General features: G+C 41.7%; 1 pseudogene across 1 annotated transcript; it reads left to right on the top strand.

Annotated features, from left to right (window-relative positions):
* Nucleotides 1-210: 210 nt before the first annotated feature.
* Nucleotides 211-21,034, top strand: LOC107326344 (uncharacterized; annotated as a pseudogene). Its single transcript, XR_015797684.1, has 8 exons — nucleotides 211-442; nucleotides 1,140-1,205; nucleotides 2,881-2,931; nucleotides 7,668-7,732; nucleotides 13,951-14,051; nucleotides 16,107-16,665; nucleotides 17,843-17,971; nucleotides 20,967-21,034. The product of XR_015797684.1 is annotated as an uncharacterized LOC107326344 (transcript).
* The last annotated feature ends 1,564 nt before the right edge of the window (nucleotides 21,035-22,598 follow it).

A 22,598-nucleotide genomic window follows, 5' to 3' on the forward strand; every position in this document is an offset into this window, starting at 1 on the left:
AGACATAATCTTTGGGGACCTGGAGTGTCCTCTAAAATGGTTGAGGTGCAGGCATAATACCGAAAATTACAAATGCATCCTTACCAGAATGCTAAGGGTTTGGCTTAGCTCAAGGATATATAGCATGATTTGTATTGCCTTGACATTTCTTTTGTGAGGGCTTAGATGGGTGGATGAGGGAAATGGGAAATATTCAGAGGGCATAGTTGTAACTCCTTGCACTGATCCATACTCCGTATTTTTGTTGGCATATTTCAGATGGTTTTGTAACAAAATCCATTACTGATACTCCTAGGAAGGTAGCCTCATTGATAAGACAGTGATGTCATAATAGAGAACATTCCACAACATATGCTGCTATAGTAACAAGCTTTGTTTGCATTTAGACACCTGATTGGCTTGCATTGGCTTGCATTTTGAGGGTAATAAAGTTAACTGAAAGGTAGGCTCTTTCTAGTTGTAGTAACTGATGTGAATATGTTAGCCTTCTGCTCACAGTTTAGTAGGTAGATGTGAGCCTGGCTAACTCATAGTCTAGGAGGTGATTTTGCTTTATTTTCTGCAAAACAGTGCAAACTAGGCATTACTCTTGATAGCCAGCCTCCTTTCTCACACACCGAAAAAAGTTTTGGGAGGGCATAAAGTGAAGTCTAGAAGCCACAGCAGGGAGGTGCTTATCTTTGCCCCATCTGCTGCTACTCTGCTCCGACTTGCTTTTCTTGTCACTCTCACATCTCCACCTGTTGCCAGTTTTTTTTCTTTCCTGAGTATAATCAGGCTCCATGAAAACTGGAAAGGAAGAGCTTTTCTGCTTTTACCCCCTGTGCACAAGTGGGAAACATGACCAGCTCAGGGCCTACCAGCTCTTTCGGGGCAGGCTCTGTACTGCGTCACAATAGGTGAGAGTAACATCAGCATTAAAAACCCTCTCAGGCATTTGGCTTCTCCAAACCCCTCCTTGGGGTAAGAAGGGCACAAGCAGACCACAAGGGCACTCATTTCAGTGGTTCGCCGCTTCTAAATATGTACAATAGTGGATGAGAACATGCCAAGGCTATAGAATCACCACCACTTTGGATACAGGAATCTGGTAGAAGGTCTTCCTTCAGCAAGGCTTTCTTCTACTAACTTTGTTTTAGACTTCAACTCTCATGGATTTTGCCAAGTATCCAGACTGCATGGAGGGACTCGGAGACAGATTCATGGTAAACAGCTTATTTTCCTGTCTTTAAATTTCCCCCCTAAGTATTAAGTTTTTTCACTCTGTATGTTCCAGACTGTAGAAGAAAGACTTTTGTTGCAAAATTCATAAAACAAATGTAGCTTACTGTTATCAATTATTATTATTTATATTAATATACAGTATTACCTGGGATGACAGCCAGTTTGGTGTAGTGGTTAAGGCATCAGACTAGAAACGGGGAGGCTGTGAATTCTAGTTCTGCTTAGGCACAAAGCCAGCTGGGTGACCTTGGGCCGGTCACTCTCAGCCCTGGGAAGGAGGCAATGACAAACCACTTCCGAAAAACCTTGCTGAGAAAGCTGCAGGGACTTGTCCAGGCAGTTGTCAGGAGCCAACACTGACTTGAAAGCTCACACCCACATAAAATTATCTGGAAAGTTCAGATCTTAATGAATAGCTTTTGAAAAAGGAACAAAAACAAAGTGGGAGGTATTTATTAGGGTTCTGATCTGGGAGAGAAATCCAGTGCGGAATCTTTTCTTCTATCTCCCCGCAAAAGAGGGTGGGCTGGAAGCAGCAGATGGGAGGAGCTCAACAACATATGATGGATCCTAAGCCTCCTTTATCCTTTATGCTCCTGCAGGAGCAACTGGGGCAATGAAAAGCTAGTCTAGTTTGATATTAAGACTTCTCTGTATTATTTCCAGACAAACAATTATGTCTACCCATAATTGTCCCACGCCTTCTCCACAGAAAGGCAGGAACACAGCTTGGTGGTAACACACCTGCTTTGTATGCAGTGCAGGCAGTTCTAGACTCTCCTGGGAAAGTATTCCTTAAAATCCTGGAAAGCCGCTGTGGGTAAAAACAGAGACAGGTGCATCAGGAGTTAAATTCACGTCCCAAGAAAAATCCCACCCCTTAAGATGCTGATCAACCTGGGAATAAACAACCTCTCTCTTGAGCTGATGAACGGTAGCTTCTTTGAGAAAGAGGCTTCTTTTCCTTAGTCCTGTGGCTGAAGGCGGGCATACTCGCAATGTGTTCACAAAATTGCCATACGATCCAATTTAATCTGTGTCAACCGTAGAATAGATATGGGACAGGCAAAAGAGAAGATTTCTTCATTTCATTGCCAATTAATGTGTAGAACTGACTACCACCAGCTGTAGCAAGTATACGTCATTTTCCAGATTTATAGAGCAGAAATAGTGAACAGCCTGTAGCTGTCCAGCTTTTATCAACCTGACCATGGGTTATGGTGTCTGAGGTTGATGCAAGTTGGGCTCCAATAGCATGTGATGGGCCTCTCCTGAATTAGGATAAAAAACATGGATAATGTATGCAACATTTACAGTTGTTGTGTCATAATGCCTTTAAAATGGAGTATAAAAATTGATGGAAGAGAACTCTGTCAACCACCATGGTATTTACAAATAATTTGTGTTCTGAGGGAGCACCCTGCTGAATACCAAATTGTGGAAATATTAAAAAATCTGTTACCTTCTTTAAATAAAAAGTAACAATAGTTTTGCACTGTTTGTTATTGTAACAAAACTCTTTTCTAAATAGAACAAAAAACAGTCAAATGATATTTTAAAAAGATGGTTTACAGTAGTTTGGCAACACTTCAGTCTTAGAAAAGCTTGTTCGTGATTAGCCATTAACCAGGTTGTCGGTTCTTTTCTCCAAAGTAGAAATGCACAATGGAATCTAGGACAAGATCAAACTCCGATGCCAACCTTAAGGTAAGGAATGCTGTTTCTCCTGCTATCTGCAACTCTCCTTGGTGGTCTGAAGGTTAGAGGAACCTGAGGGGAAGTCCTGTGATTGAAGACTTTCTTTGAAAGTTCTGCAGTGACATTTTCAACTACACCTAATATTTGCTTATTACAGTTAGAGGGGGTAAGGTTCAGAGTCTGCGATGCAGATGGTACAAAATTGGAAAGCTAAAAATTATGGTGATAATTTCTATGACATTCTTTTATAACAAGAATTACATGGCTTAATTGGTTAAAATTGCTTTAATGCTCATACTGTTTGAAAAAGTGACAAGTTTTTGTGCAAGTTTTATTTCATATTTTATTTTAATGAAAAAAGAAAAGGCACTCAGCTAGATATTTGTTTGATAAGTGTTATGGTATTTGTAACACAAAATACCGTAAAGGCTTTCTGTACACTTTAATATACAAAGGGCATATGCCCTCTTCTCTCATACATCAGAGAATACTGTACTTCTGACCCAATACACATACAACAGAGATGCGTCATGCTAATCTTTATTAAGGCAGATTCCAGCCCAATGTTAGGAAAACATTCTTAACCATGTGAGTGGTTTGACAGGGGAGCAGTTTGACAGATTATGTGGAGAGGCTGTGGTGTGCTGCATTCATGCAGAGGCCAGAACTAAATGAATCATCAAACAGTATAAACAGATCAAATCACAGGCTTTAAATAGCCCCTTTAAATAGCACTTTTTAAACATTATTTTATTTTATTTTATTAGGATAAGCCAATTAATAGAAGTCTAGATACATACAACAGTACATACTTTGTGGTTGGGTTCCCAGCCTTGGTATTGTTCAAGTTTTTTTGCAGATGGCTCACTCAACATCCCAGGGAGGCTTTCTCAGCATACGAATCAGAAATGGGGGTGGCCTTGCAGTAATTCTGATCTGTGTAAGATTTGAATTCCTGGGAGTTGATTGGTGATTAGAGGTTTCCTAGGGGTGTCAATCAATTGATGGCTGGGAATGGAGTCAACTTTATTGGTCCACCTTGTCTGCTTATTGCATTTGGATGAGGCACTTGACTGGGTGGCATTTATTTATTTATTTATTTATTTATTCATTCATTCATTCATTCATTCATTCATTCATTCATTCATTCATTCATTCAAATTTGTCACTGCCCATCTCATTGAAATGACTGTGGGCGGTTTATAGCAGAGACAAAATTCATTACAATACAATATAAAACAGTCCTAATAATAACTTCCAACAAAGATGGAGAGTTGGCAAATAATTCAAGGGAGCGTTGTCAGGGTGCTAACCACCCACAAGGACAGTTAGAGCCTGTATCACTCCGTGCACATTGGCAGGGCCAGGTCTTTAATCCTTTTCAGAAAGCCAGGAGGGTAGGGACCCGCTGCATCTCTGGGGGGAGAATATTCCAAAGGGTGGGGGCAACGCCAGGGAAGGCTCTCCTCCTGGGCCGCACCAACCAACATTCTCTCACTGATGGGGCCCGCAACATGCCCTCTCTGCCTGACTGGGCGGGACAGGTTGATATAATGGGGATGAGACAGTCCCTCAGGTAACCTGGACCCATGCCATGTAGGGCTTTAAAGGTGATAACCAACACCCAATGCAACTCCTGCAGCAAACGTGTTACATGTGCCATCCTAGGGGCACCTAATATCATCTGTGCGGCTGCATTTTGAACCAGCTGTAGCTTCGGGATGCTCTTCAAGGGTAGCCCCATGTAGAGCGCATTGCAATAGTCTAACCAAGAGATGACCAGGCGTGAGTGACTGACCAGAGAGCCTCCTGATCCAAGAAGGAGTATAATTGGTGCACTACACAAAGGTGGGCAAAGGCCCTCTTGGCCGCAACTGCCACCTGCTCCTTGAGCAGGAGTTGTGAGTCCAGAAGGACCCCCAGATTACGCAACGGATCTGTCTGGGGCAGTGTCACCCCATCCAAAGCCAAAGATGGTAAATTCTCAGATACAGAGGGGCCTCCAGTCCACAGCCACTGCATCTTACCATGGTTCAGCTGAAGCCTGTTGTTCCCCATCCAGACCCTCACAGCCTCCAGGCACCACAAAAGGGTGGTTACAGTGTCACCCAAGTCATCCGGGATGGAGATGTATAACTGGGTATCATCAGCACATTAGTGGCAGATGATCTCACCCAGTGGTTTCATGTAGATGTTAAAAAGGAGCAGAGAAAGTATTGAACCCTGCGGCACCTCACAATGGAGGGGCTGTGGGCTAGATCTCTTGTTCCCAACACTGATTGGGATCAACCTTGGAGGAAGGAAGAGAACCAGCGCAAAACTACACCGCCAACTCCCAACTCCCTAAGTCAACCCAAAAGGATACCATGGTAGATGGTATCGAAAGCTCCAGAGAGGTCAAGAAGAGCAAGGATGGGATGGACTACCCCCATCCTGCTCCCACCAGAGATAATCCATGAGTGCAACCAATGCTGTTTCTGTCCCTAATCCAGGCCTAAACCTGAGTGGAAGGGGTCCAGATAATCTGTTTCCTCCAGGATCCTCTAGAGTTGCAATGCCACAACCTTCTCAACCACCTTCCCTAAAAAGGGGAGGTGGGAGACTGGATGAAAATTGACCAGTATGGTGGGATCAAGTGATGGCTTCTTGAGGAGAGGATGCACTAGTGCCTCTTTAAAGGCAGCTGGAAACACTCCCTCCCTCAAGGATGAATTCACCATCGCCTGGTCCCACCCACATGTCACCTCCATAGCAGCCTTAACCAGCCAAGAGAGACATGGATCTAGTTGGCAAGTGGTGGCATTGACCATTCGGAGGACCCTGTCCACTTCCTCAAGTTCAAACTGTTCCCAGATAACAAGGTAAGTCCATACCCTGGACATCTCTATAGACCATGCTGCATGTTTGGTATCCAACTGGGACCAGATGCAAGTGACTTTATCCTCTAGATGCCCAGAAAACTCCTCTGCGTGGCACTGTAAATGGGCCACTGGGCCCCCCTTTCCCAAAAGGGGTCAGATGATCTTAAACAGGGCCACTGGGCGGCATTCTGTGAATGCAATAAGAGTGGAGAAATGTTGGTATTTTGCTGCTCTTACAGTCACAAGGTAGGCCCTAATCGCAGCTCTAGCTTGTGTTCGGTCGTGTTTGGTCCTTGTTTTCCTCCAACGACGCTCTAGATGTCTCTTAATCCTTTTCAAGACCCTCAACTCCTCCATGAACCATGGGGAGTGTTGGGCTCGATGGGTTAGGAGAGGTCACACGGGCGCAATCTTGTCCAAGGCCTCAGCTGCTTCCCTATTCCAGGCCTCCATTGGACCGTGCAGCAGACCCTTGGGTATAACCCCCAGCTGCCTTTGGAACCCAGTTGGGTCCATCAGTTGCCATGGGCAGACCAGTTGAATAGGTCCTGCCTTGCTGCAGAGGGAGTTAGCGTAGGAGAACCTCAGGGCCATCAGGGCATGATCTGATCATGACAAGGGGGACGGATATAATGCCTCCTTCAGATCACATTGCCACCACTCTGACAAGAAAATCAAGTCCGCTGTGAGATCACTGTCCCGAGCTGGGTCACAAATAACAGGCCCTTGGCCACCATGGTGACCATGAACTCCCAAGCTGCCTCTGAGGCACGCCCTAGGGATGGCAGGTTGAAGTCCCCCAGGACCATAAATCTGGGGAACTCCACCACCAGCCCCGCAACAGCCTCCAGCAGCTCAGGCAGGGAGGTTGCTATGCATCAGGGAAGCTGTTACAGCAACAACAATCCCAACTGTTCTTGCAAGCCTAACTTCAGGAACAGGGTCTCACCACTGGCCACTTGTAGAGCAATGCCCCTGAAGGCCAACAGAGATTCCCGGATGACAACTGCTACCCCTCCTCCCCTGCCCTGGGGTCTTGGCTGGTGCCAAACCATAAACTTGGCTAGGCACATTTCCAAAAGGGCACGCCCCCTTCAGGGCCCAGCCAGGTCTCAGTGATACATGCCAGGTCGGCTTGCTTCTCAGTGATCAGATCCCATATAAGGGGGCCTTGTTGTTAACTGACCTGGCGTTAAGAAGCAGCAGCCGAAAGCCAGGGCCTCCGTGCATCTGCTGTCCAGGGCCTGAGCCTGAGTCCAGAAGGCCAGAACACACCACTGGTAACAAACACTGGGGGCATCTTCCCCAAGAGTAGCCTGCCTTCTAACTCCTGTCATAACATCTTGCCACCACCTGAATGGTATAACCCCCCCTAAACCCCCCAGGGCCACCAGTTCCTCCTGATCCCAGAACTCTGGCTTTCATAGTTAGGATAGTGGTAGGTTGTAGCCAGCTCCATTGATCTGTTATTAGCCTTTTATTTGAATGCCAGGCGGCTTCCAGGAATTCTCTGGTTCTCCTGCTGTTTGGGTGAAGGTGTGCTGGCTGTTAGGTATTTGCAGTCCTGGTTCTCTATTGCAGTTTGTGTTCCTTAATTCTTAGATGCAGCTAGCACTCTGTCCTATGTAGTGCTGGTTGCAATCCAGGCAGTTAATTTTGTATATATCATTAGTTCTGTCTTGATAGGATGTGTAGTCTTTTGGAAAAATATAGAAATAATAGGTCCATTTCAACCCAGTAGTTTCAAGCAATTCATGTACAGTACATAGTTGCAAGGTTCCAGAGTAATTTTAGACAGGAACAGATCAGGGTTTTTTTTCTTTTTTTTTTTTTAACTCTAAGATATTCTTGTGAGTTTTTATGATCTAATTATTTCTGGAACAGGATATGCTCCATATGCCTCCAGATGGACCCCAAGAAAAAAACAGGTCATGTGGTACATCAAGTAGGTTTGTATATTTTTCACCTTTCTTATATAACATTTCAGTCATTGTATTGTCGAAGGCTTTCACAGCTGGCATACGATGGCTGGTGTGGGTCTTCCGGGCTGCGTGGCCGTGTTCTTGAAGTTTTGTTTCCTAACGTTTCGCCAGCACCTGTGACCAGCATCTTCAGAGTGCAGGAGCATAGACAGGAGCAGTTCTCTCTGTGCCCAGGGTGATGTGACCCTTTTGTGGGTATTTATAGAGATCTGAGGGGGGGGAGGGGGGGTTGGGGGTGTGTGTGGGGGGTTGAGTTACTGAGTGGCTGCTTGTTTTGGTGTCAGCATCTGTGTGTATCTTCCTGGGGATTAGGCAGGGGTTTTTCTTCTATTGAATTGTTAACGAGGGGCTGCTGGGGGTGATTAGCAAGTTCATTGTGTGAACTGTTCACATGTCCTGGTGGTTGAGCTGAGTTCGTTGACCTTTTGCAGGCTGTATTTTTCAGGATTGGTAACCAGGTTTTGTTGATTTTTAGACTCTCCTCTTTTTTATTGAAACTGTGCTGGTGTTTGTGAATCTCAATGGCTTCCCGGTATAGCCTGGTATAGTGGCTGTTGGTGTTGTCCAGTATCTCTGTGTTTTCAAATAGGATTTTGTGTCCAGTGTGCTTGAGAGCATGTTCAGCTACTGCAGATTTTTCTGGTTGCTGTAGTCTGCAGTGCCTTTCGTGTTCTTTTATCCTGGTATGGATGCTGCGTTTTGTGGTCCCGATGTATACTTGCCCGCAACTGCATGGTATGCGGTATACTCCTGCGGCGGTGAGGGGATCCCTTTTGTCTTTCGCTGATTTTAGCACTTCTTGTACTTTTCTGGTGGGTCTGAAGATTGTTTGGAAATTGTGTTTTTCCATCAGTTTTCCCATGCGGTCTGTGACCCCTTTGATATAGGGCAGAAATACTTTGTTGGTGGGTGGCTGTTTTTCTTCTTCAGTCGCATGTTGCTTTCTTGGTTTGATGGCTCTTTTTATTTCATTTTTGGAGTAGCCATTCGCTTGTAGGACCCAATTAAGGTGGTTAAGTTCAGAGTTTAGGAATTGGGTTTCACAGATCCGATTGGCACGATCCATGAGGGTTTTGATAATGCCTCTTTTCTGACGTGGGTGGTGGTTGGAGTTTTTGTGTAGGTACCGGTCTGTGTGGGTGGGTTTTCTGTAGACTTTGTGTCCTAATTTGAGGTCTGGTTTGCGTATGACCAACATGTCTAGAAATGGAAGTTGGCCATCCACTTCTTTTTCCATGGTGAATTGTATATTGGGGTGGACGCTGTTTAGGTGGTTCAGGAACCTCTCTAGGACCTAAAGGACCTCTAGGACCTCAGGAACCACCTAAACAGCGTCCACCCCAATATACAATTCACCATGGAAAAAGAAGTGGACGGCCAACTTCCATTTCTAGACACGTTGGTCATACGCAAACCAGACCTCAAATTAGGACACAAAGTCTACAGAAAACCCACCCACACAGACCGGTACCTACACAAAAACTCCAACCACCACCCACGTCAGAAAAGAGGCATTATCAAAACCCTCATGGATCGTGCCAATCGGATCTGTGAAACCCAATTCCTAAACTCTGAACTTAACCACCTTAATTGGGTCCTACAAGCGAATGGCCACTCCAAAAATGAAATAAAAAGAGCCATCAAACCAAGAAAGCAACATGCGACTGAAGAAGAAAAACAGCCACCCACCAACAAAGTATTTCTGCCCTATATCAAAGGGGTCACAGACCGCATGGGAAAACTGATGGAAAAACACAGTTTCCAAACAATCTTCAGAGACCCACCAGAAAAGTACAAGAAGTGCTAAAATCAGCGAAAGACAAAAGGGATCCCCTCACCGCCGCAGGAGTATACCGCATACCATGCAGTTGCGGGCAAGTATACATCGGGACCACAAAACGCAGCATCCATACCAGGATAAAAGAACACGAAAGGCACTGCAGACTACAGCAACCAGAAAAATCTGCAGTAGCTGAACATGCTCTCAAGCACACTGGACACAAAATCCTATTTGAAAACACAGAGATACTGGACAACACCAACAGCCACTATACCAGGCTATACCGGGAAGCCATTGAGATTCACAAACACCAGCACAGTTTCAATAAAAAAGAGGAGAGTCTAAAAATCAACAAAACCTGGTTACCAATCCTGAAAAATACAGCCTGCAAAAGGTCAACGAACTCAGCTCAACCACCAGGACATGTGAACAGTTCACACAATGAACTTGCTAATCACCCCCAGCAGCCCCTCGTTAACAATTCAATAGAAGAAAAAACCCTGCCTAATCCCCAGGAAGATACACACAGATGCTGACACCAAAACAAGCAGCCACTCAGTAACTCAACCCCCCCCACACACACCCAACCCCCTCCCCCTCAGATCTCTATAAATACCCACAAAAGGGTCACATCACCCTGGGCACAGAGAGAACTGCTCCTGTCTGTGCTCCTGCACTCTGAAGATGCTGGTCACAGGTGCTGGCGAAACGTTAGGAAACAAAACTTCAAGAACACGGCCACGCAGCCCGGAAGACCCAGACCAGCCATTTCAGTCATTGTCAATTCTACACATTGGGATGTTGTTTGTAAACCTAGGCATAAAACATGCTAAAATACTATCAGGTAGAAATATGCAAAGCTTTATTTTGCCACAATATACGTACCTCTAGTGTTGGGTCAAGACTTGAATGGAGCTTAGAGCCTTGTTATATGATCCTAGGATGTGTTTGAAACAATACATGGGATGTGTTGATAGGTAACCATGACCTAGTCCTTCTTAATATGAACAGTTTGGACAAAGCTGGGATTTGGATATATTCATATAATAATTTTGTGTTATTATTTACCAGTTGAAGCTTTCCCCAACTTTTCTTCTCCAGTTGTACAACTAAGACTATAGCTCCTAGAATTCCTCTTCAGCATAGGTTCCAATTCTTGGAGCTGTAGTTACAACACAACAGGAGAATATCTTGTGGTGACTAAATTGGTTAGAACGGATTCTCTAAGTAGGACCCAGGCTGTAGAATTAAATTGGCAAAGTGCGCCTGCTGAGGAATGTAGATGGATCGTGCATACTTTCTGAGGATCTCACACCAAGAATGCTGGCAGCTAATTGCAGGCAGCTTATTCTCTGCATCACCATAGTTGCTTGGCAGCAGAGGCAAGAAAACATTTTCCAGTTCTGAAACTCACAATCTGAATAGCTTTTATTTTTACTGGCAAAAGTGGTGCACAAACTGAGGTCCCAAGTCAACATCTAAATGGCTGGGCTTCAGAGATCTATAAAATGTCTTAGCAAATTGTGATTTTTAATGTGACAAAAGGAAAAAATATATGCCTGGAAAGTAATTACATTAACTAAATTTAATTTTATTCTTTTTGTTTTTGTTGTTCAGTCGTTAAGTCGTGTCCGACTCTTCGTGACCCCATGAACCATATTGTGTCAGGCCTTCCTGTCCTTCACTGTAAACAAAATTAAGTAAATTTAGGATTCGTCCTAATTTCATTCATGAGAGGCCAACCTCTGACATACCATTTAAAGGCCAAGTATGGCTCTTGAATCAGAAAAAAACCTAAGCATCTCTGTTATAAAGTCTCAGTCTGAACAAACTGTGACTTGTCAAGAATAAGTCCGGTCTATAGACACAAAGCCTGATTCACCCCTGGACTGTTAATCCTGCAGTCTCCTGAGTTATATTAAACTTCCTTTATAATCCTTCTTCTCCAACCCTGTCCTTCTACCTACTGTAATGCCTGACGCTTCTGCAAGGTCACTTACCCACTATAAACAAATGGGCTGTAAAATTTGAAAATGAAATATATTGCACATTGACTGGGATTCAGATATGTCCGTGTGTCATAATGCAATGGCTTTGAAAAGGATGCTGTACCATTAATTCTTCCAGCTCCCCAATTTTTTAACAGAGCTTTTCTCCAATGCAGGTTCATTTATTGCTGTTCTGTGTCCTTGTTTCCATAAATGCTTTACTGGATCTATGGGAGGCTCATTTTGTTGTAGGATCACCAAAAATGGCAATTGATCTACATCCTGGAGTTATACTGAGCCCTAATTATGCACAGGGTTGAATTAACTCCATCAGTTTAGAAACATCTACATCCAATTAGTTACCGTGGTGTACCAATGACTAATCCTCCAAGAAAAGGAGGAGAGGAAAACCAACTGAAACAGCAAGCTTCTCCATGGACTGAACTCACTGCCAACACCTTCTCCCTCACACAGATTGATTGTAATGGCTAGCCCATGCCCATTGCTCCCTGCCTGGACAATGAGGAAGTGGCAAGTGAGGTAACAAAGCCTTGACAGTCTTCTCCTGGCGCAAGGGCTCATGGGATACCAGACCCCCCTTGGAGAAAGTGGCTGGAGCTGCTGTTCTAAAAATGGCCACTTTTGACAGCGTGGTTGCATTTTGTCAGAATTACTGGTAGGAAAATTTGACTGCATTGAGAATGTGGTAGTTTAGTTTAATGCAAGAAAGTACTGAAAACAAGATGCCAGTTTGGACCTTTAGCTTTGTAGTGAAAGGTAACCAAAATCAAAGTATATTGGGCTTAAATTGAGTTGCTTTTCAGAGAAAGATATTTGCATAGTGTCAAAACAGGAAATCAGTAAAAAGGAGGTACAAGAGACAATTCCAAGCATGAGAAATGCAATGTGGAAGCAGGTTTCCAAATTTGGAAGTAGGTTTGTAACACAAGTTCCTTAGTCTATTGCTGGTACCCAGAAGAGACGCTGATGAAGTGGCAAAGGCAGCAGGCCAGATTCCTGCCCACTCCTGTAGCCTGTCAAAGAAAAGGGACTGCTCTTGCGTGGCTCTATCCCCTCTGAGCTGAGGGTGTTTCAGCACTTCCACTACTAGGTAGCTTGTTAGAACCACGGCCAAATGTGTTATCAAATATTTCTGTCTTGATATGCTACAGATGTAGTAGGGCTACAGCTTTTGTACTGTATGTGGAGTGGAATTCTGGAAGTTGTAACTCAAGAGCATTAGGTTGAGGAGGTCTGCAATATACAGTATATCATGATGTTCGATGTTCATGGGTCTACTTGGCCATCTATAAAATGGGATGAGTGTGTAAAATGGATATCTATAGAATGGAAACTAAGTTCTCCCCATGTTTGCTCTTCCTCTCTCTTTTTTCATTATAAAAGTTATCTCAGTTTAAAAAAGAAAAAAAGAAAAAGAATGAGAGGAAATCCCCATCCCATCCTTTGCAAGAAAAGAAACATCTACCATTATTGAAGGGGAAATTACTAACTCTTCTCTCTTTTTTTTTAAATAATATTTTATTGAAGTTTTAAAGTTATAAAGTTAAAAGTTAGAAATGAAAAAGAAAATTGAAAATACAAATTATAAAGATAAAGAAAAGAAAAAGTGAGATAAAGTAAAAGAAAAAGAAAAAAGATATGAAAAATAGATAACTTCCAATCTATCTCTGGTCTTAGGAATAGTAAGACTATCATAAGTGCTAGTTTTTAATAGATTAAGTAGGAGTAATTCTTTGTCAAAACATATCCCATTACATTTATAATCTAATCTTCAAATCCCCATGTGACTCTTCTCTTGATAGATCAAGGGAAAACAGTAAAATCAAAGTCAAAGCACATTCAAAAGTCTGAACAGCCTTAACAGCACCTCCCAACTGACTCCAAATCAGGATGAAAAAAATACAACATGGAGAAAACTTTAGAAATATTAGCACTATTCTACTCAGGCCCCATTTAAAGAAGTTTGCTGGAAAAAATGGGAGCAAGGCTGTGTCAGGTAGATCTGTCCACCAATACTACGCACATTGCTCAGCACCTCTAGATAACAGCCAGGTCAATGGAGAGAGACTCCGTTGCACGTGCAGCTGTATCAGACAAAATCTTGTGCATATCAGAGCATGAAGCCCCCTCTCTGCAGGAGTCCATGCTTTCCTGGATGCTCTGTCAAAAGCAAGTGAATGAAATGGCAATTGTAGAAGAAATGGCTAGCTTTGAACCACCTTCTCTAGTCCAGAAAGTAGCAGCTAGTTGTACTTAAAAAAACAAACCCACAGCCGTTGGCCATTAATTTCTTACCTCGGTGCTTAAAAAACTTCTTAGGCTAAAGACAAAGGGAATCTCTTTGCACAACCATAACAATATGATGACCAAGACATTTCCCTTCTGGTTCTTTGCAGATCAACAGTGGAAGAAAAGAAACTGCACCAGGGGAGCATTCAATGTCATTGCCACAACTGGATCCATGAAACTGCAAAAAAGGACAAACTTGACCCACAAGGTGCCCTGAGGGTGTTCTCTTGTGGGGTGAGAGGGAAAAGGGTATAAGGCTGGTTATACTAGAAAAATTCAGATGTTGTTAGATCTTGTGTGCCAGTAATCCCCCACTCCCATCCCCAATGTTATTTTCTTCCCAATCATCTCTGCTTACAACATCATAATATAGCAAGGTTGGAATTTTCTGCTATAAATCTGTTCAACATTAGAACAGAATGGTTTAGTATCTATATGTAGTTATTTATTAAATTTATACCTTGTCTTTCCACTTGTATAAATACTCAAGGGTAAATTACAACACTTAAAAATACAAAAGATAAAACATAGAAGTAAAAGCCACATATTTATAATCAAAATCAGTGTATCCTTAAAACAATGAATTCAAACTTGGAGCTGTATAAGAACTTCCCCAATGTGGTATCCTCCAGATGTGTCAGAGCTGAAGTACTTGATTGTGTTGTCTCAGAATTATGGGAGTTATGAACAAAACACATCTCAGTGGCACAAGGTTGGAGGAGACATTTTTAGATCTAACGTTGCCTCTCAGTCTCCTGATGGGCATCTAAAGGATAGGATCAAGTTGAAAAGCATGGCTTGTCCTAGTCATCTATGGCCTCAGCCCTGTTGCAATATGGAAAAATAATAATGCTGGTTCATATAACAGGTTTATTATAATCTGTTTAGTATACTTTTATATCACTTCCTCTATGAAAACATTGAACCTTATACCCACTTTTAAAACACAAAAATAGTAATTGGGGCCTCTTGACTATCCGGGGAGACAGCATTCCAGAGGACAGGTGTCACCACAGGGAAAGGCCCATTTGAGAATAACTGCAAGATGCCACTCTGTAAGTGATGGCACAAGAATGTTTTGCTAAGTGTCTGAATTGTCCAGGTTTATAATGGAAGACTATTTGGTACTTATCCTATTCTAGGTTTAATCCCTATATGCCAAATGGAGAACCTGGAGTCTGACTCCATAGCTATTAAGCAGTCAATGCAGTTGCTTCAACACTTGTGCAAGATGTGCAAAGACAAGTACACATTTAGTAGCCTGGGTCAATTTCTGCACAAGCCAAGCTACTTACAGAGTAATACCAGGTGCTATTTCAGCCTCATAGAAAGCATGAGTAGCTTCTAAATGTGAGGTTACAGGTGCATAAACAATAGCAAAGCTTTCCTTGTCCACTAAAACATGCTGCTGATATACCAGCTGAAGTTGCTAATAGGTGCTTCTTGTCACAGAGGTCACTGAGGTCTCCAGTGACAGTGATGACTATATGAACATTCCCAAACGATATACTTGTACTTTCTGAGGGAGTGCAATTTAGAACAGGCAAATTCCTGTTTTTTTGTTAATTGGGAATTATCTGCCCATAAGGCTTCAATTTTATTACACTTCCACCTCCATTTATTGCCACCATCCAGCCCATCACTACATACAGACACTATGACAGACCTAAATTAGCTGCTATCCAGCTGGAGTCCAGGAGGATGCCAAGGTTAAAGGGGCACTGAGAGCAGAAGCAGGATCAACTGAGTCATGTACCCTTTGTCTTCTCCTTTGTCATCTGTCATTGTTTCTTGGAGCATGTAGATGGATGACTTTGAATAACATAAAATGCACAGCAACTACTAAATATGATTACTCTAGCATGCAAATAGATATTCATCTTCTGATCAAGCCCTAAATGAATAATAGACAACTTGTGGCCCTATTTTAGTTTTGATTAAAAATGCAACATGCAGAATTGCAAGTGACATCACTAGCTTTTCCCACTAGTTGATTTACTAGGCATTCCCTGGCTGGTGGAGAATATGTTGTTAATGGCAGCAGAAAGTCACAATCCTTGAGTAGGAACGCTGGTCGAGTAAAGGAAATCTGTTGAGCTGTTCCTCCCACTCCTAAATGCATATCAGAAAATATTGTGGAACTACATTCTCTTTATTTGAACCTCTGATTATTTGAATGTTTTAGATTCCTCTCTCTCCCCTCCCTTCATCTTTTGGTTGAAATATTCATATGATAATATCTAATGCTGCTTTGTTCTAATAGTTTTCAGATTCTGGTGGCAGATTCTGGGAAGAGCTTTCAATTAATCTTGATCATAGCACAAACTTTTCTAAGTACTTGGGGCATCAAAGTGCTAATTTTTCTGTCACTGATCTGATAGAGGAATTGAAAATAGAGGACCTAAATTCCCTCCCACTGTCTGCAGCATGGCTGCCATCAACAGAAAGTCACAACGACATTGATATGGAACCCACCAATGATCTCCAAACAGCAAATGAAAGTTTTCATACAGAGATGATGATAAATCTGCCTCAAAGATATTCAAGGACCTCAGAACTTTCCAAAGGGTTGGGAACTTTTACTGATGCAGCAGGGCTGATATCTGATCACTCCTTGCTCATGGATGTTGAGTTTTCAGAATCTACAGGACTGTCATCAAATCCTGTGGTGACTCCTTTGCCCCAGCCTCTGCTAGCAGGATCTGATGGTGACATTGTGATGCATGATGAAACAATGATCAGGAAGTCAAAAGGGATGCCAATTCTAGAACGGGTTGGGGAAACACTACGGCAAAAAAAGCTGCGTGCCACCCAGGCTTGAGGTAGAAAATGGATATTTGTTAATATTATATGTAATAGAACAACAGTGATGATATGTGGTGGGTAGAGCAATGGAAGAAAGAAAATATTTGTCTAGCTTTAGCTCCTTCCTTTTCTTCTTGCTTACATCTCTTTTCTATGTCCCTTTGTAAGTAGCAATCTTGTCCAATCTTTTGTGTTTCACAGCAGGCGTGTAGCTGGGGAGACCCCTACATTTCCTTCAGTCCCCATCCAAATTTTTCTGGATGACAGAAAGCAGAAAGCAGCCCCCTTTCCCAATTCTTTGGCTGCCACACCCTGAGACTTTTGAACTAGCTACAGACTGTTCCAACTGTCTTGGATAATACTTCTAGTCATGCCTGGGGATGATGGGAGTTTTAATCCCACATAATTGAACAACAGTAGGTTGGGGAATGTTGAAAAAAATACTCAGCCACATGAATCAATAAACTGACTTAGCAATTGGGTTTCACAACCTGCTTAGTCATGACATAATTTGGCTTCAGGTGAAGCCAAATTATGAAGCTGAATTGTTAGCTAAATTATGGTTAAGATGGAGCATCGTAAGTATAATTTGTAAACATGGCTGAGCCTTCTACCATCCGTACATGCGCAGTTGTTATTAGAACCCATTTTTCCCAAAACGTATGGGAGGAAAAACCAAGTGTTAGCAACTGATGGCTGCAACAATGGTTGGGATTCTGACGGATAGGAATGATCATGTTTTTGTTTTTAATGAAGTCTGTCATAACAATTAGAGGTCTCTTACTTGTGATTTATACTAAATTGGACCCAGACTGTGTTTGCATCCTCAGAGGGAAAACTCCTGTGGTAACAAAAATGTGCACATCTCCATTTTTAACCCACACTCCTCCGAGCACATATTTGATCCAAGGTTTCAGACTTACTGTGGCATGCAAACTCAAAATGATGCATTCTTGGATTCTTTAACCCAAACTCTGATAGCAAACTTTGGGTCACATGAAGATGGTATGAGTATTTATGTTGAACATGCTGAGTACAGAGAACTTTCTCCATCCATCCTTTTTCTATGATCTTTCTTCTTGAGTGCAGTTTTACTGTTAGGAAACACCAAAGCTCTGCGTATTACTAATGCTTTTAATTTTGTAGCAATGTGCTACTGAAAATGGCTTATTGTCTTGCTTTTCATTTTTGCAGTGATGCTGAAATGAATCACATGGCTCCTTTGGAGTCTTTTCTACTGTCTGTTAATGCTTTGATGAGCATAAATGGATTTTCACAGCTTCACAAATAGACACGTTTAAAATAGCTTCAGTAAAATAAAACGTAAGTTGGGGAAGAAGAAATGTTTTAGCTGAGTTTTTGTGTATGTATGTGAAAATGAGATTAAACAGACTGATCATTATAAGTTTGGATATTCTACACTGATTCAAGGCTACGTTTGATATATTTTGGACAATGTATTTGTTTAGACAAATACCTCATCTTTCAGTTCCACTTACACAGAGCATCGCTTAAAAACAGATTAACAATACAATCTAATGCAGATCTCTTTGGATACATGTTTTGCTATATTCAGCTGGGTAGGATTGCAATTTAAAAGTCAGTGAGTTAAACAGTAAAACTAAACTAAAAAGAACACAATACTAGTAGCAGTACAGTAGAATAAAACTACAGAGTACTATTAAAAGAGTTTTTTCTAACACAAGAGTAGAAGATCCCCTGCGCCAGAGAGCATTTGGAGACACCATCACTAAGAAAGTTCTTTTTGTGTGTGATTGCCACACACAATCACCTGGTTTTGTGGGAGAGGCATCTGAAGCAGAAATCAGAGAATGAACTTAATATAAGATAAAAGGGAGTTAGGGAGATATTCTGCTATGGGTTTAGCCACATTGCAGTGTCCTCAAAGTTGCCTACGAGTGTACTATGGCAGAAGGGAGTATGGAGGCATGCAGTTGGAAGCAGCAGAATGCTGGAGGAGAAAGATCAGGGAAAGAAAGAACTTCTATTGTGATTCACATTGGGGCACAGTGCTTTGGGAAACTGGACTTCCCTCATGGCTGCTGGACCTCAACAAGGCATAATTCACCAAGAACAGATCATTTACAGTTCCTTGAATAACTTATAATGATAGTTAAATAACACCAGTCCAGGAGCCTTCTGAGAAAAGTTTGCAGTAGCCTGCAGGAATGGAGTTTTTACCCCCTTTCCACAATCTGCTGCTGTCCAGATGTGCTGAACTACAATTTGCTCCCTGCCCTGCCTGGGGGTGTCTTGGAAGCATCTGGTTGGCTAAGGTAGGTGGACTTTTGCTTTTTTATAGCAGAGGTTCTTGCATATCACTTCATTCTAAATGACAATTTGTATCTGCGAACATTCCTTCTTGCAGTTACAGTTAAAGATAGAAAATGTACCACATGGGAAAAAGATTTAGTCCTTCTTTCAATGAAGACCTTTGCCTGGGAACTGCAGCCAATTTGAAGTTAGGCAGATAAATTATTTAATTGTCAAGAGAATTTTTCAATTAACATCAGAAGTAACTTGAGGGAGAAAAGAGGTGGAGGAACATTTTCATGCCTTTATTGATAGGATTCTGGACTACACGAAATAAAAATCAGACTGAGACATTATCAGTCCAATGTAACTGTTGTCAATTAGAAATGGGAATCATAATCTGCAAGGGCCCATGAAAAAATTTCTACAGGTATTTGGTTAATGTATTCATCCAAAGAATACTCTCTATAATGATGGTATTTGTCTTCTTAAAGACATAACATAAAATGAAAAGGGATCATGAAGGAAGGAGAAGAAGAAAAACAAAAGCATGGGTCTTCAAAGAGGTCATGGAGTGGAGGGAAGCATGATAGGAAGGGCATCTGTCTCCTCCCTCCTGAATAGGTTCCATAGTGATAGAGGTGGGAATTAAATTATCTGGATTCAGGTGAAGGCTAGAAGGCTCCTGTACCTTTCAGGGTAGAGCTAGTGTCTTTTTTCAGCTTCCCATGAAAGAGATGAACAGCAGTACCAGCTGAAGTTCACTGTAAGGTTCCAAGAAGTCCTCTTTCCCTTTACATGTGCCCATTTTGAACTCTAGAGCTTTCCAAAAGGAAGCACAGGTGCAGGCACTTAAGATAATAAGGCAGGAAGGCTAGTGAGACTGGAAAGAAACAACATCTGCAGGAAGAAAGAAAGAAAGAAAGAAAGAAAGAAAGAAAGAAAGAAAGAAAGAAAGAAAGAAAGAAAGAAAGAAAGAAAGAAAGAAAGAAAGAAAAAGAAAGAAAGAAAGAAAGAAAGAAAGATGGCAACCTTACAGCAAAGGAAGCGAAGAAGAAGAAAGACACAAAGTAGGAAACTTGTGGAAGGTAAGTGCTTGGTGCCAGACTGCTTCCTTTATATATATCCAAGAGCACCCTCTGTGACTGAACCCCTGGAGAGTGGTTGCACCTGCTTGGGGTGTTCCAGCCTTTGGGCTGGTTTCCTCCCCAAATTTGGGGGCTGCAGTGCCCAGCCTGCCTGGACAAGGGCCAGGCATTTGACTTGCAATGCTGAGGCCCCAGCCCAGGAAGGCAAAGTTAAGTGGAGCCATGAGTAAACTTGGCATATGGCCGTTTTGGTCTTGGCATGTTTCAAAGGAGTTTAATCTTTCCTTGGCCTAAAGATTGTTTTTCTATGGGCTGATAATTACAAGTAATACAAAGTTATTCTAATGTTAAGGCTGCAAAATCTATCATGTGTTTATGTAGGAGCGAGTCCATTCTTTTGAAACTATATTTCTTTTGTTTGTTCTTCAAAAGATGTGCTTGGGGCTAATTTAGGCTTATTTAATATATTGCTACAGTTTTGGTTATAATAATTTATGTGTTGTATTTTGCTGCTTTTTATCATTGTTTTTAAAGTTGTATACTGGCTTAATTTTTTTTTACATGATAGGCAATACATAAATATTTTAAGATAGAAATGAAATAAAAACATGAGTCAGAGTTTGACTATTACATGAAATTAAGCTTGTGTTTCTTCTGCCTTCCAGTTGAGTCCATTGCTGTTTCAGGCTTTGGGTTAAGTAGTAGAAAGCTATGTATATATATGTGTGTAGCTGTATAATATATATGTATATGCTATATGCATACATGTATATGGGTATACATGTGGGCTGCAGACATCCAGATCATCATTAGATGGGAGTGTAGAAAACTCTATTTCCTAGCTTGGTTGCACATCAGTCATAACTGGGACTACAGAATAACAAGAGGAAAACATGAGCCATTAGTCTGAGGTGCTTATTTTTCTAACCAAATTATTTTCTATTCTTTTTCAATAGATTCGTGTGATTTAGTGAATCCAGAGAAAAAATCTGCTGACATAGAACGACTAGCTTACAGATACATGGTAAAGTCATTTTAAAATGCTGGTTTAAAAAACAAACTGAACTAAGAATTGACTTATCCTACCTGGTTTATTCTTAGCTTTAAGCGAATTGGTAAAAATTCTACAGGTCCACAAGCCTGTGGCTTGAATGAAGCAGCTGTCATGGGGCCATCTGCAAATGTAGAGGAGGGCAGGTAAGACCAGCCCCCTAAGTTATCTGTGCAATATCAAGCTCTCTTGCTACTTTTATAATATGCTGATGTTGACCTGCCTCCAAGAGTTAATAAACTCTTACCCTTCAAGGCCAATTCAGTGGCCTCCCTAGCTAACCTTGAATGATCCACAGAAGGTAAGCAAGGTTGGACCTGGTTAATACATGGATGGGAGACCTCTATGAAGTTGAAAAACTGGGGGGAAACCCCTTTTTCTTCTTATGGCCAGGGAGACTATATGGAGATGCCCACAAAGTCCTTAGGAATCAAGCTTGACTTGGATATCCCCAAAATATCCCTCCTGAAAGTTTAATTTGAGCAATATTATACATGTCTGACCTCCCACCAGTTCTTTAGATGTGAATGGTGCACCATTTATTTTTTGAATAAATAAACATGGATGTCCTTTCCCCATTCTTTTGTTTGCTGGTAAAGCTGTTAGGAAAGTGCTTTGACAAAGTAATTTTTCAAAGTAATGGTCACATAGTCTGAAATACTGCCTGAATTCAAACAAATGGTAAGCTAGAACATGGGTTCCTAGTATGTGAATCTAACCAGCATAGTTGGTAAGTGATGGTTTTGTGCACCATATGAACCCACCCAAATATGTTTTTTGTTCAGTGAACTATGTTTAAGCAAATTTTAATGTGCTTTGGGATTTCAGCAATGGTTGTGTGACATCAGACAGGAATTTCCAAATGGTACTATTTTCTGTTGTTTAAATCTAGTCAAAATGACTATGTTAGAACATTGAATCAGGATCTTTAGAAATACTGTTATCACCCTTTGCAGTAAGAACTGATTAGGAAATGAGATTCAAGTCTTTGAAGCAAATAAAATTTCCCCTTTGCCTGACTTCTCTTTGCCTCTCCCTTTCACAGCAGAAGTGTTCTGTTGAGTCCAGCACTGACTCTGAATCTGATGCTAACATAGAGGTAAGATGTCCAGCTGATGGTTAGGGCGAGTTGGCTGCAGCATATCACCCTGTAGGACTGAAAGGGTGTATATCTCCCATCCAGTAACCAAAGCATAAAATCACCGCTGTATGAAAATCAATGGGTGAAAAGTGTTCCACCGATGTATTTGTTTTCTTGATCAAGGTTAAATCCCCCTTTGGGTTGGACATTCAATCATGGTTTTCCATACTTGCAGTCCAGAATTTATATAGTCCATTATTTCACCACATGCCACATTTAGCTTGTAGCTTGGATATATTCAAAATAAAGTCTCTAGGGCTGTATTTCATAGCTGCTTTAAAATCCATGGACATTTTTATTATTTTCTTATATTTTTATTATTTATTTTATTTATATTATTTCCAGACATCGTATATTGTCCTAGTGTAAAAACTATGCAAGCTGTGCTTTTACGTA

Source organism: Python bivittatus, unplaced genomic scaffold (genome assembly GCF_059951505.1).
Source record: "Python bivittatus isolate LINGU-HERP-01145 unplaced genomic scaffold, Pbiv_v1 ctg000580_np1212, whole genome shotgun sequence".
NCBI classification, from domain to species: Eukaryota; Metazoa; Chordata; class Lepidosauria; order Squamata; family Pythonidae; genus Python; species Python bivittatus.